Source organism: Aethalodelphis obliquidens, unplaced genomic scaffold (assembly GCF_003676395.1).
Source record: "Aethalodelphis obliquidens isolate GAN/ISIS:26980383/991018 unplaced genomic scaffold, ASM367639v1 scaffold40, whole genome shotgun sequence".
Classification (NCBI taxonomy): domain Eukaryota; kingdom Metazoa; phylum Chordata; class Mammalia; order Artiodactyla; family Delphinidae; genus Aethalodelphis; species Aethalodelphis obliquidens.
In genome coordinates, this window is record NW_020837984.1 from 12,917,223 (window position 1) to 12,929,342 (window position 12,120).

Here is a 12,120-nt window from a genome sequence, read left to right on the forward strand (position 1 = left end):
AGTGAAATCTCATCATGTTCACACACTCAACTGGGGGTAGGGGGAGAGGGATTATATAGGCTGTGTACTCCAGGAGGTGGGTATTTTGAGAGCCGTCTCAGAACTCTGCTTACCATGCCCTACCATTGACCCTGTGCTGTCCTTTCTCTCATAACCCTTTACCCCTCAGGGCCCTCATCTGTCACTCACTACCACACACACACATGCACGCACATTCACTACTTTTCACAGGTACCTACAAATTAGCTGCAGGCATTTGGCCATTACCAATGGCCTCCCCATGTCCTCCTTTCCTGTGCCCAGATGCATCTTGACCTAAAAGTGCTAACCAGGACTTCCCTGGTGGTCCAGTGGTTAAGACTCCACAATCCCAGTTCCAGGGGCCTGGGTTCAATCCCTGGTCAGGGAACTAGATCCCGCATGCCGCAACTAAAAGATCCCCATGCCACAACTAAAGATCCCGAATGCCGCAACTAAAAGATCCCACACGTGGCAACGAAGATCCCACGTGCCACAACTAAGACCTGGCACAGCCAAATAAATAAATAGATATTTTAAAAAATGCTATAAAACATAAATAAATAAAAGGGCTAGCCTATTGGAACATAGAGGGAGGCTCTGAGAAAGGAATTTTTTTCTTTTTACCAACTGACCTAAGTCTTTTCTCTAAAGACATTTACCAAGCATTATTAGTTACAGTGACAAGTAGCTCTGAGTTTTTAAAGGGCCTACCAAGAAGGTTTGAGATCAAGAAAAAACAAGTTCATCATCTCCAAAATATGAAACTCAGTATAATTTAATTAAATGCTTATAAAACATTTTATCAGAATAAAAAACATACTGTTATATGTAAATTTATTTAATGGGGATGTGAGAATATTATAATATGTTCGCTGTGATGAAGCACGGGACTCCAAAAAGAAGGGTATCAAGGATTTGTGAAGGATGCAAACAACTTAGTGAGACCCATTTACCCACTGGTACTAGAACGTTTAGGTGGTGTTAGAGAAGGAAAATGTCAAAATGACACTTACTTTACCATCCTTTCTACTTTTAAGGTAGGTATTCTGGCTGTCAAGCTTACTTGATTCTATTTCCTTGTGAATTAGAAAAAAAATAGACATTATTTTTATTTCACATATTGGGAAAGAATCATAAAGTACTTACCTAAGGCCACAGTAGAATTATGTCAAAGAACATGGTCTAGAGGACTTCCCTGGTGGTCCAGTGGTTAAGACTTCACCTTCCAATGAAGGGGGCGCAGGTTCGATCCCTGGTCCGGGCGCTAAGATCCCACTTGCCTTGTGGCCAAAAAACCAAAGCCTAAAACAGAAGCAACATTGTAACAAATTCAGTTAAGACTTTTAAAATGGTCCACATTAAAAAAAAAAAAAAAAGAACACGGGTCTACCCCTAAACTATAGAATCACAGATTCTGAGCTTTGAACCACTGACAGCCATCACCTGACAGATGCAGAGAAAATGTGATCCTCCCAGCACCACACTCACCAGCGAGATCCCAGTGGAGACAGGAATCAGGGCTGGCTGACTCCTCACCCAGAGGTCTTTCCAACACAATGTGCTTTTTCCTTTATCTCTTAATACTAGACTCATGTTCTTTCAGTCCATCATTATTTCTCAGACTAGACCTCACACATATGCAGGGGGATTTTCAGTTTTAACTCCTTCCTTCCCAAGCCTCACCTGGAATTCTGAGAATAAACCATAAGAAGAATCCTTGTAACTTGGTACTAGGATACCTCTCAGGGATCATCTAATCCATCCTCTTCTTCAGGCTGGATATCCCTTTCACAATATCCCTTCCATGAGGTCAACAGGCCTCTTCTTGAATACCTCCAGTGTTGGGGAGCTCACTACCAAAAAAAAGGACAAGTCCATCCTGAGCAGCCTTAACTGCTGAGATGCTTGGTCTCCATCTAATTTCACATGTGGTCTTCCAGAGGTACATGGAAAAGTGTAAGTCATTTCAGAGGCCATGGTGTCTCATACTTGAAGATGATTCACTTTCTTCAAATCACTTCTCCCAGAGTTTCTCAGTGTTGGTGTCATTAGCATTCGAGTGAGACTTCTTCCTCAAGTGGGCCTGTCCTGTGCATTGCGGGATATTTAGCACCACTAGTCCCCTGGGAACTAAATTCCAGTAGCTCACATACACTCACCATGAGACAACCTATTCACTGTGATCCCTCCCATATTTCCAAGAACCCTTGGGGAGGGCAAGGATACTGCCCCTGATTGAGAACCACTGTGAGTCTAGGTCAAGACCTCCCCCGAGCGCCCTCAACAATTGACTGTATTGCGCACGGCACGGTTATAGAGTGCTTCACCGCCCATGGAAGTCTCAAAGTGGCCCATGATGGGAACTTTGTGTCACTACCCTCATGAACACAGGATTACAGGGAGGAAAGAGACAATTAATGCCAAGAATTTAACAGTGACTAGAAGACAACCTTTTCTCTTTGCCATAGTAAGGAATCTTCCATCTTGCACCATTCCACGTGTTCCCCACTTAAAAGACACCTCCCTGGTCTGCTACAGTGATTGGGAACCATATGTTGTCAGTTAAGTAATTTTACTGAAACTAGAAATCTAGATCACCTTGCTTCCCACCCAAACAGCCATCTCTCAATTATTCTGCCAACAGAAATGCCTTGTAGTTCTTTAAAAATCTTTCACCTCTGGCCATTGTTTTCGTAGCTATTAACCAACTACGGTTGGACCTTTATGATTTTGATTTAAATTGCTTCAGTCAGAATGATTGTTAAGACAGAAAATAATTGAAATCCAAATTGCCCCTGAAATTGCTTTGAAATCAGAGCATAAACTGGCAAGAGCTCATGATGTCATCGAACGTTAGACTGCCACACAGACCCTCCAATATTTTGTTCACTCTTTCCCCAAGTATTCTCGATTACACACATGACAGCTGCTGTATTTGGGGAAGCACCATGCAGTATGGTGGTAAAAGCATGGGCTTCTTGCTTTGAATCTTGGGTCTGCCACTTACTAGCTATGTGACCATAGGCAAGTTAACTTCTCCGTGCCTCAGTCTCCTGTAAAATGGAGACAATACTACTTACTTCCCAAGGTTGTTGGAAGGATTTGTCAATGAAAATAAGCAATAAACAATCAAGAATAAAAAATAGAAAAGAGTTTTATTTGAGCCAAACTGAGGGCTAGCCTGGATGCCCACTGTCCAGATTACTCAGAGGAACTGTCCCAGAGAAGCATGGTTTCCAGCACAGTTTTATACCTTGTCAGAGCAAAGAAATTAAAGTCAGGGATACATTTCTTCAAGGTTTCAAAAAAAAAAAAAAAAAGAACAGACCAGCATGTACATAGCAAGTCAGCATGGCCTTGCACCTGAGGAGGGTGTCTTATCGTTAAAGGAGTACCAGCATTGGCATCCCAGGAAGACAGGCATTTAATCTTTATTTTTAACGTGGACATTCTTTATTTTTGGTCAGTGTGTGCTTTTCTCTAATAATTAAAGCACATGTACAATGTGTGTTTGATAGGCCATAAACAGGCTATTTTAGTTAGTGTAAAATTCAGGTTAATTCATGGATAAGCCAGAATGACTTCCCTATATCTCAATATGTGAAAATTTCTTTTGTCAGTTTGAGTGAGCTGAGAATGAGCAAGCAGGTCCTGTGAATACTCCACCAGAACCATCAGAGCATTCACATGGTTTCTTGGGCTTTTTCCCTTCATCTTCTTTCTAACTCTCATCAGAAAACTGTTTGAAGGCTACCAAGGCTGCTCTGTGATGTGACACAAAAGCCAGAAGCACCTGGGAGTTCACAGCCCCCAACACCACCATCACCCCACTGAGGTGGCCCTGAGCCCGCAGTGGACCGGGGTCGGTATATGAAAGCCCAGTTCCCTTGCCATCAGTGAGGACAAACTCCACAATGTAACTTACACTCCAGAGCCCCCTACGCGATCAGGCTGAGACTGGGGCTTCACCTAAAATCACACCCCTGCTTGGTTTCTTCTCTTCCTCTGCCCTGCTTCGTCCATTCTCAGAGAAATCCTACATGAGTCTCCTGCATACAAATTCTTTTCTCTGGGCTTGAAAGTCCAACCTGAGACAGGCACTCACACATAATTCACAACTAGCAAGCATCTAATAAATGTTAGTCTATATTACACTTGCCATTAACAGGCACTATGAACTCAGTAACACTTTAATAATAAATTACATATATACAAGACATTATGTCTTCACAATGTGTCTGGACACCCTGTTGTCATCTTAGTTCTCTGTGGTCACATTTGGGAAACATGGCTTTTAAAAAAAGCTCCCTTATTTCACTGAAAACGAAACCAAGAAAAAGAGAGTCTGTGTGAATGGCCCCAGTCCCAGGGCTAGGGAACGGCAAGCAGAATTTGAACCCAGGTCTCCTGCCCAGTTCAGTGTCATTTTCATCAAACCCTTTAGGTGCCCACTGGCCAGTTTTCTGAGAGAGGGAAACAGTGGGAACCCAGAAGCCTGCTCGGAGCACTGGTGGCAGCACCCCAGCGGCAGTTATGGAAGGCCTGTGTTCACACCCCTGCTGGGTGTTTTAACAACAGTCAAAGTGTATAGAAGCTCCCTGCCCTCTAGAAGCTTGTCACTGAGTATGGACAAAGGCCAAATGCTTGAGAATCATAAGAAAATACCCGGAAAACATCAGGAAGTTGAGGTTACCAAGAAGTGTGGGATACATTTAGAGATGGGAGGAGCCTTAGCAGACATGCTACCTGGCGATTTTCAGTGTATTTTTTAAGCAACAGAATCTTTGGTTTGAATGAGTCCAATGCCAAAATGCAGAGTCTAGAACAGGTAAAAGCGGGTATGTTCAAATGAACTGGGGTGGGACGGTCCCATCTCCCTTGCCCTCTCCACCCCACGGATCCAGTCTGATGCCCCACTCATTCATAGAGGAGAACACTAAGGGTCACCCTCCCTTGCCTTTGCAGTCCCACCACCAATGTCCTGATTCCCTCTCACCTGTCTTGGCTAACAGCCTTTGTGCCCTCTTCCTCCCATCCCTATCCACACCTCCCTCCCCTCCCCTGAGCCCGACCCACAGATCATTGTGTGCAGGGGCCTTCCCACTCTGCACCTCCCACTGTCACACAAACCCTGTCCCGGCAGCCTTCTGGTCAACCTTCAAGGACCACCAGAAATGCCTCCTCCTCCAGGCAGCCTCCTGGGATCTTTCCAGTCAAAAGTGCCCCTGCCCTGCCCTCCAGGCTCCTGCTTCACACACCCCCAAACCCCCGCCAACTTCCTCACCCCCAGGGATATTTGTGAACATCTTGCTTTCCCGCGCTGGGCAGTTTAATTGACTTTGTTCCCTCCCCCAAACACACACACACCTTGGGGAGCACTTTGCCCACAATGGATGCCCAACAAAAGGCTCTTGAAGTGATTGCCCAGAATTACACCACAACCCTGGTGGCATCAACCAGAGAGGGGACCCATGGATAGGATGGAATATCTGGGTGGGTGTTTGGAAAGACTTTGTACAGAAACAGCACACACTCCCTTTGCAGATTTGTCATTATCTGTAGGAAAAACCATGACACAAATCTGTTTAAACTATGCAGGCACAGAGCCTTGGGACAGTTTGGGGAAGCCACAACCAAGGGGTGTGTATACAAATTGACAGGAGGTATTTGTCAGGAGGGAAGGAAGTGCAACCGAGGAAGAAACTTCAGAAGTTCAACTTCACTGAGAATGAATCATCACACTCAGTATTTTTCCTTAGACGGGGAATTTTCTTCTCAAGAGGATGGGCTGTACAGAGTAAATCCTCAGGAGAATGGCCCCTAGAAAGTCCTGTGCCATCTCGGAGTCCCCAACTTGTCACAGTTAAAAAGGGGCTGCACCCAATTATCACAAGAACCCTAGGGCCAGGTGGCTGAGGTTCTAGACCCGTAAACACAAACGGGGCTGGAAGAGAGAAATAAACCCCTCACTGCTAAGCACCCCTGAGACATACCTGCCCCCTTCAGGGCAGACGTCTGGGCCTTTCTGCCTGGCTCAGCTCTTCAAAATCTACCCAGCAATGTGAAAAATGCAGATCTGCTGGCATCCTCTGCAAGGAGTAGGCACATGGGTGGGAGGATTACACTATTGCATACTTTCCAAGGGCTCAGTCACTGGCTTTGTGGTCAGGAACTCAGCCCAGGAACGAAGAAAAGATGCCCCAGGGGTGGTCTCAGGCCAGGGTCCACCTATTCTCTGAGCCCTCCCCCGACACATCACTTCTCAGCCCATCACAGCCTGCTTTCAGGGATCCCAACAGCCACGTATACACCCTGAAAGCCATGGTTTCCCAAAGGGTATTCACATATATTGAAAAAGTGAAAAGGATGTTTTGCCCAAACAAGTTTGAAAAATCCCAAGTTCAAAGACATTTATTTTCTCGAGGACTTCTCAGAGCATTTAAAAGCTAATGAGCACTGGGAAATCCCAACACTGTCATAGAATACATTGCATTTTCCCAACAGGACTTAATCACCCTTTCCCCACATGGCATCTCCTAGAACCAGCAGAATTTAATTCAATTTGTTCCCTTTCTACCTCAGCAGGTTCTCCAAGAGTGGCCCATGGACACATTTTCAAAGATCCACATCTTCTTTATCCATTCATCTATTGATGGACATTTAGGTTGTTTCCATGTCTCAGCTATTGTGAATAGTGCTGTTATGAACATAGAGGTGCATGTATCTTTTTGAATTAGAGTTTTGTCCAGATATACTCCCAGGAGCGGGATTGCTGGATCATATGATAGTTCTATTTTTAGATTTTTGAAGAACCTCCATAATGTTTTCCATAGTGGCTGCACCAACTTACATTCCCACCAAAGAACGTGTGTGTGTGTGTGTGTGTGTGTGTGTATAAAACTGAATCACTTCGCTGTACAGCGGAAATTAACACAACATTGTAAATCAACTATACTTCAATAAAAAAAGATCCACAAGGTCAAACCTATGTTCATAATAATAGTAAGATGTTATTTGTCTTCTTCACTATTTGGACATTCACACAGATGATCCAAAAGCAATGAGGGGGAGGGTAAAACTGCTGGTGCCTTAGCATATGTCAAGGCAGTGGCCTCGTACTGTATGTCTTTCCCACCACGTACTCACAAGAAAGAAGAAACAGTTTTACTTTAAAAATGTCCTCTATGAAGCTGTAAGAAATATTAACTTTATTAATTACAACCTTTGAATATATATATATATATATATTTTTATATAACATGCTGTGTGAATATATAAAAAATATACATAAAGCACTTCTGCTTATTGAATGGTTGTCTCTGGGAAATGCTCTTGTGCAATTGTTAGAGCTGAAAACTGAATTAGTCCTTTTTTAAATGGGACACCACTTTAGCTGACTGACAGACAAACTATGGTTATACAGATTTGAGTATTTGGCAGACATTTTCTTGAAAATGAATGAAATGAGCAGATCCCGACAAGCAAAACAACTGGCAGAGTTTGATGTCAATTATAAAATTTGAGCTTTCAAGCAAAAATTAGAATTTTGGAAAACTGTATGCACCATCATGCATTTGACAGCTTAAAGACTCTTCTAATGAGCTCGATGGGGATATTAACAAATGTGATGTTTTGATAAGACACAAAATGAAATATGTCAACATTTGGAAGATATGAATAACTCAGTGAACTAATATTTTCAAAATAATTAATGCATGATGTTACAAAAATCTTACATGGGTATAAGAACCATTCAAAGTACAATTTAGACCAGTGGATTTTAACATAACAGAGTATGAAATTTTCATTGCTATGGTTTCAGATTCTACATGCAGCCTTCTAGAAATTACCACTTGTCAAGATTTGTTGTAGTCAAAGGGAAACATCCATAAATATCTGAAATGACTACTAAGATACCCCTCCCTTTTCTAACTACATACCTTTACGGGGCTGGATTTTCTTCACCCACTTCAAACAAAGCAACATACCACAACAGATTAAATGCAAGCAGATGAGAACTGAGCTGTCCCTATTAAGCAAAACATGAAAGGAATTTGCAGAAATGGAAAACAACGCCACTCTGAGTCTCACTAAATATTTTTTGTTTTATTATATTTTGGAAAGTATGGACATTTTTCAATTAAAAAAAAGTTGTCTGTTTTCTTGTAATGGTTTTATTACTGACTTTTTAAATGAATTAATAAATAAATAGTTAAACATTTCTCATTTTACTTTTTGTATTAGCCATCAGTAAACTTCTCCTATAAAGGTACAGATAATAAATATTTTAGGCTTCACTAGCCAGTCTCTAGTACAACTAATCAACTCTACCATTAGAGCGTTAAAGAACCATAGACAATACATAAACAAATGCATTTGGCTGTGTTCCACCAAAACTTTATTTACAAACAACAGTCATGGGCTAGATTTGGCCCATGGGCCACAGTTTGCTGACCCCTGTCATGATAAATGTCAACAGATATAACCAACTGAAACAAAAGTTCTGTGGAGTCCTCAATAATTTAGAAGTATAAAGAGGTCCTGTGACCAAAAAGATTGAAAAATCACTGTTCTACCCGAAGTATGAACACATCATCATCTTCAAAAGGAATTTCAGGGCTTCCCTGGTGGCGTAGTGGTTGAGAGTCCACCTGCCGATGCAGGGGACACGGGTTCGTGCCCCGGTCCGGGAAGATCCCATATGCTGCGAAGCGGCTGGGCCCGTGAGCCATGGCTGCTGAGCCTGCGCGTCCGGAGCCTGTGCTCCGCAACGGGAGAGGCCACAGCAGTGAGAGGCCCACGTTCCGCAAAAAAAAAAAAAAGGAATTTCATACAAGAGAAAGCCTGGGGGAGACAGGCCAAGGTGGGAGCCCTTCATCCAAGGGGCAAAAATCAGCCTGCTTATTTTTCCCTGGGGGGCAGATTCTGTAGGCAACACATGGTTTGGGGAGGTGAGGTTCTGAACACAAGAGCACTCCACTTTAATATTCCCAGTCACTCCTGGAACCCACCTCATCTAGAAAAAAGACTCAGATTTTGGCCAGTATGGCCACCACCAGTGCCATGAGACTGTCAACAAAATTCCCCTCTTTAGGAAGATGAAAGTCATGTGTGATGTCAAAGCACATCCGTAGGGTAACCTGCAACCATCCCCAGGGAAACAACAGGGGGTTCTCCTGCACTTCCCAGGTGCAAGAGAGGCCTGCATGGTGCTGAGGGTAGCAGGTCTGATCCTCCCACAAATAAGTCACTTCAAATCTAGACAGCACACAGAAGATTCCAGACTGCTCAGAGCATGCTCGTTACGCCTGCCAAAGGGCTGGCTCCTCAGCCCTGGCCTCCTATTGTATATTTTAGTGCAGGAACTGAGTCACACCTGCAAATTCTATGACAGATGATGTTTCATCAACTTTGAAGAGTGCCGGCTCATTTCCTGGGTCCCAAGCCAAAATGACATAATAGAGTCCTTTCAAAAGCCCACCAGAAGAAGTTGGTATAATGTCCAAAATAGTCCAAGGAATGAACACTTCTAAATGTCTTAATAAGTTCTGTGCCAATCAGCTCTAACAAGACAAAAGCCTGTCATGAGAGGCCCAAGGCAAACTCAGGACCGCCATCCCCCTATCGCCTGCTAGGTTTTCTTTCCTTGACTGTTTATTTGGTTTTTTCCTTCTAGCAATGCTTTGGGTGACAAGAAGAGTTTCCTGGTGTCTTTCACACACAGTCAGCTCTCCTGCCCACCAATCTTCTGGGTATTTTTATTTCACTCCCCGGATGATTTTATTGGATCAACACATCAAGCTGTGAGGTTTTACAAACATGAAATGTCAGCACAAACATAGATACATCCAGAATAGCACCATTCCCTCTCTGCCAATAGCACCCCCGAAGCAACACACAGATGCACACACACACACACACACACACACACACCATCTTTCCTCAGTCATAAAAGTTACCCAGTTGAGCCCTTCTCCTCAGAATTCTGCTTCAGCCTCATTGAGTGACAATACACAGGGGTTCCAGTACTGAGCTCACCAAAGAATAAGGCAAACACAGACAACACATGCAAAGATATGGCAATCCACCTTCTAAGGGACAGGCCAGGCCCCAGTCTGCTTAGAGTGAATAAAAGCAGCCTCAAGACGAGAGAGCATAGTCTTGAGAGGTAGAGAACTGCCTTCTCAGAGCAGAGAGTCTGCCAGTGGCATTTGAACAAGTCACCAGGAGAGAGTGGGTTCATGGGGGAAGGGCAAGAGAGGAGGAGGGAACAGAGGCCCGTGCAAGGGCCTTAGAGTGATTTTGAACAGAGCAGGTTAATATAGCTACTCCCCAAATTGGACAACTGTGTTAAGTCAAGAGGAAGCACACAGGAAAATTGAGGCCTGGATCACTGAGGAAGGGTCAAAGGCCAGGCATGGGTGATGGATGAGACAAGAGGGCCCTGTCACTAAGGTTTCAGCCAAAAGCAGGGATTTATACCCTCAGCCACCCAGGAGATGGGGACCTGCAGGTTGACAAGGACAGAATCACACAGGCCACAACCAAACCTACTCTGCTGCTCACTAGCTGGGTGAACCAGGACAGGTGACTCGGTCTTTTTGAACCTCTTTTTTCATTTGTAAAATGGGATGATAATAGTACTGTATTTGCTCTGGTTGCCATGACAAAATACCATAAGCCAGGCGGTTTAAACAACAAATTTATTTGTCACAGTTTTGGAGACTGGAAACCTGAGATCAGGGTGCTAGCAGAGGCGGGTTCTGGAGAGGTTGCTTTTCCTGGCTTGCAGATGTCCCCTCTCCACTGTGTCCTCACATGGTGGAGAGAGAGAGGGCTCTGGTCCCTTCCTCTTCTTATAAGGACACTAATCCCATCAGTGGGGGATCCACCCTCATGACCACCCTCATCTAAACCTAATCACCTCCTAAAGGCCCCACCTCCAAATACCATTACCTTGGAGGTTGGGGCTTCAAGATATGAATTTGAGGGGTGCAGACTTTCAGTCCATAGCAAGTACCCACCACAGAGAGATGTTGTGAGGGTTAAATGAAATTTACACACACAGGGCTGATTTAACACGGTGCCTGGCACATCATTGGAACTGTTTAAAGATGGCCATTGTTCTCATTTGTTTTAGGGAACGGGCAGAGGAAGCATTTCCACAGGCCAGCACCACTGTTCACCCAGCGCTGTGTTTGGCAGGCAGTTTGCAATGACATTTCCAAAAGGGATATCATTGCCTGTTACTGAGAATTAGGCAGGCCTTGCTCCCTGGTCCCAGGAAGTCTCACTCCCCGTGTCTATGTCCTTGGTGCTACACAGAGGTCTGAGTTATGGGAGGGGTGATCGGCCTCAGGGCCTGGTGTCAGGGCCTCCATGGGCAACGAGATGAAGACAAGGACCCTCCCTGGGTGCAGGAATCCAAGCAGAAGCCTGATTGAAAGTCACATCCTCACTTTTCCTTTTCCCCTATAACATGGACCAATAATCTCAAACCTGAGGGTGCAAACCAGAATCACCCCCAAGAGCCTGTTACAAAACAGATTTCTGGGCCCCACCTCCAGAGTTTCTAATTCAACAGATCTGGGATAGGCCTGAGAATCTGCATTTCTCACTAGTTTGCAGGAGATGGTGCTGCAGCTGGTTTTGGAACTACACTTTGAGAATCACCACCGTCAACCATGAAACAGAGGGTGCAGTAGCATGTTTCCCATGACAATCCAATCATTTTAGAAAAGACTGACTTTCCTATGCCTTTCCTCAGGATTCCAAATTGAGGACAGAATCAGCCACTGCAGTTTTCAACACAGGAAAAAGTGGAGTCACTTTGAAAAGGAGAAGTGATATCTCATATTTGAGGTGAGTAAAGGTGCAGCTCAGGTAAGCCTGGACTATGTTCCCAGGGTATATGAAAGGGATCGGTCAAGCCTTTGAGAACTAGAACTGAGGGAGGAGTCAGGAATCCTAAACTATCAACTAGATGACAACCTATCTCTTTTCCCTAACCATTTCCCTGGCATTGGACAGTCTTATCTTTTCACACCTAGCATGAAAACAAAGTATGTCAAATACTTGTTCGATTCCCACCCTATGTCG

General features: G+C 44.2%; 1 long non-coding RNA gene across 6 annotated transcripts in view; it reads right to left on the reverse strand.

The window, feature by feature from the left end:
* Nucleotides 1-12,120, reverse strand: part of LOC113633590 (uncharacterized) — an 89,596-nt gene that overhangs the window by 62,920 nt on the left and 14,556 nt on the right. For all 6 annotated transcript variants that reach the window (XR_003438265.1, XR_003438266.1, XR_003438264.1 and 3 more), the window contains one exon: nt 1,168-1,323. This is a non-coding gene — a long non-coding RNA (uncharacterized LOC113633590). The remainder of the gene's footprint in view (nt 1-1,167; nt 1,324-12,120) is intronic.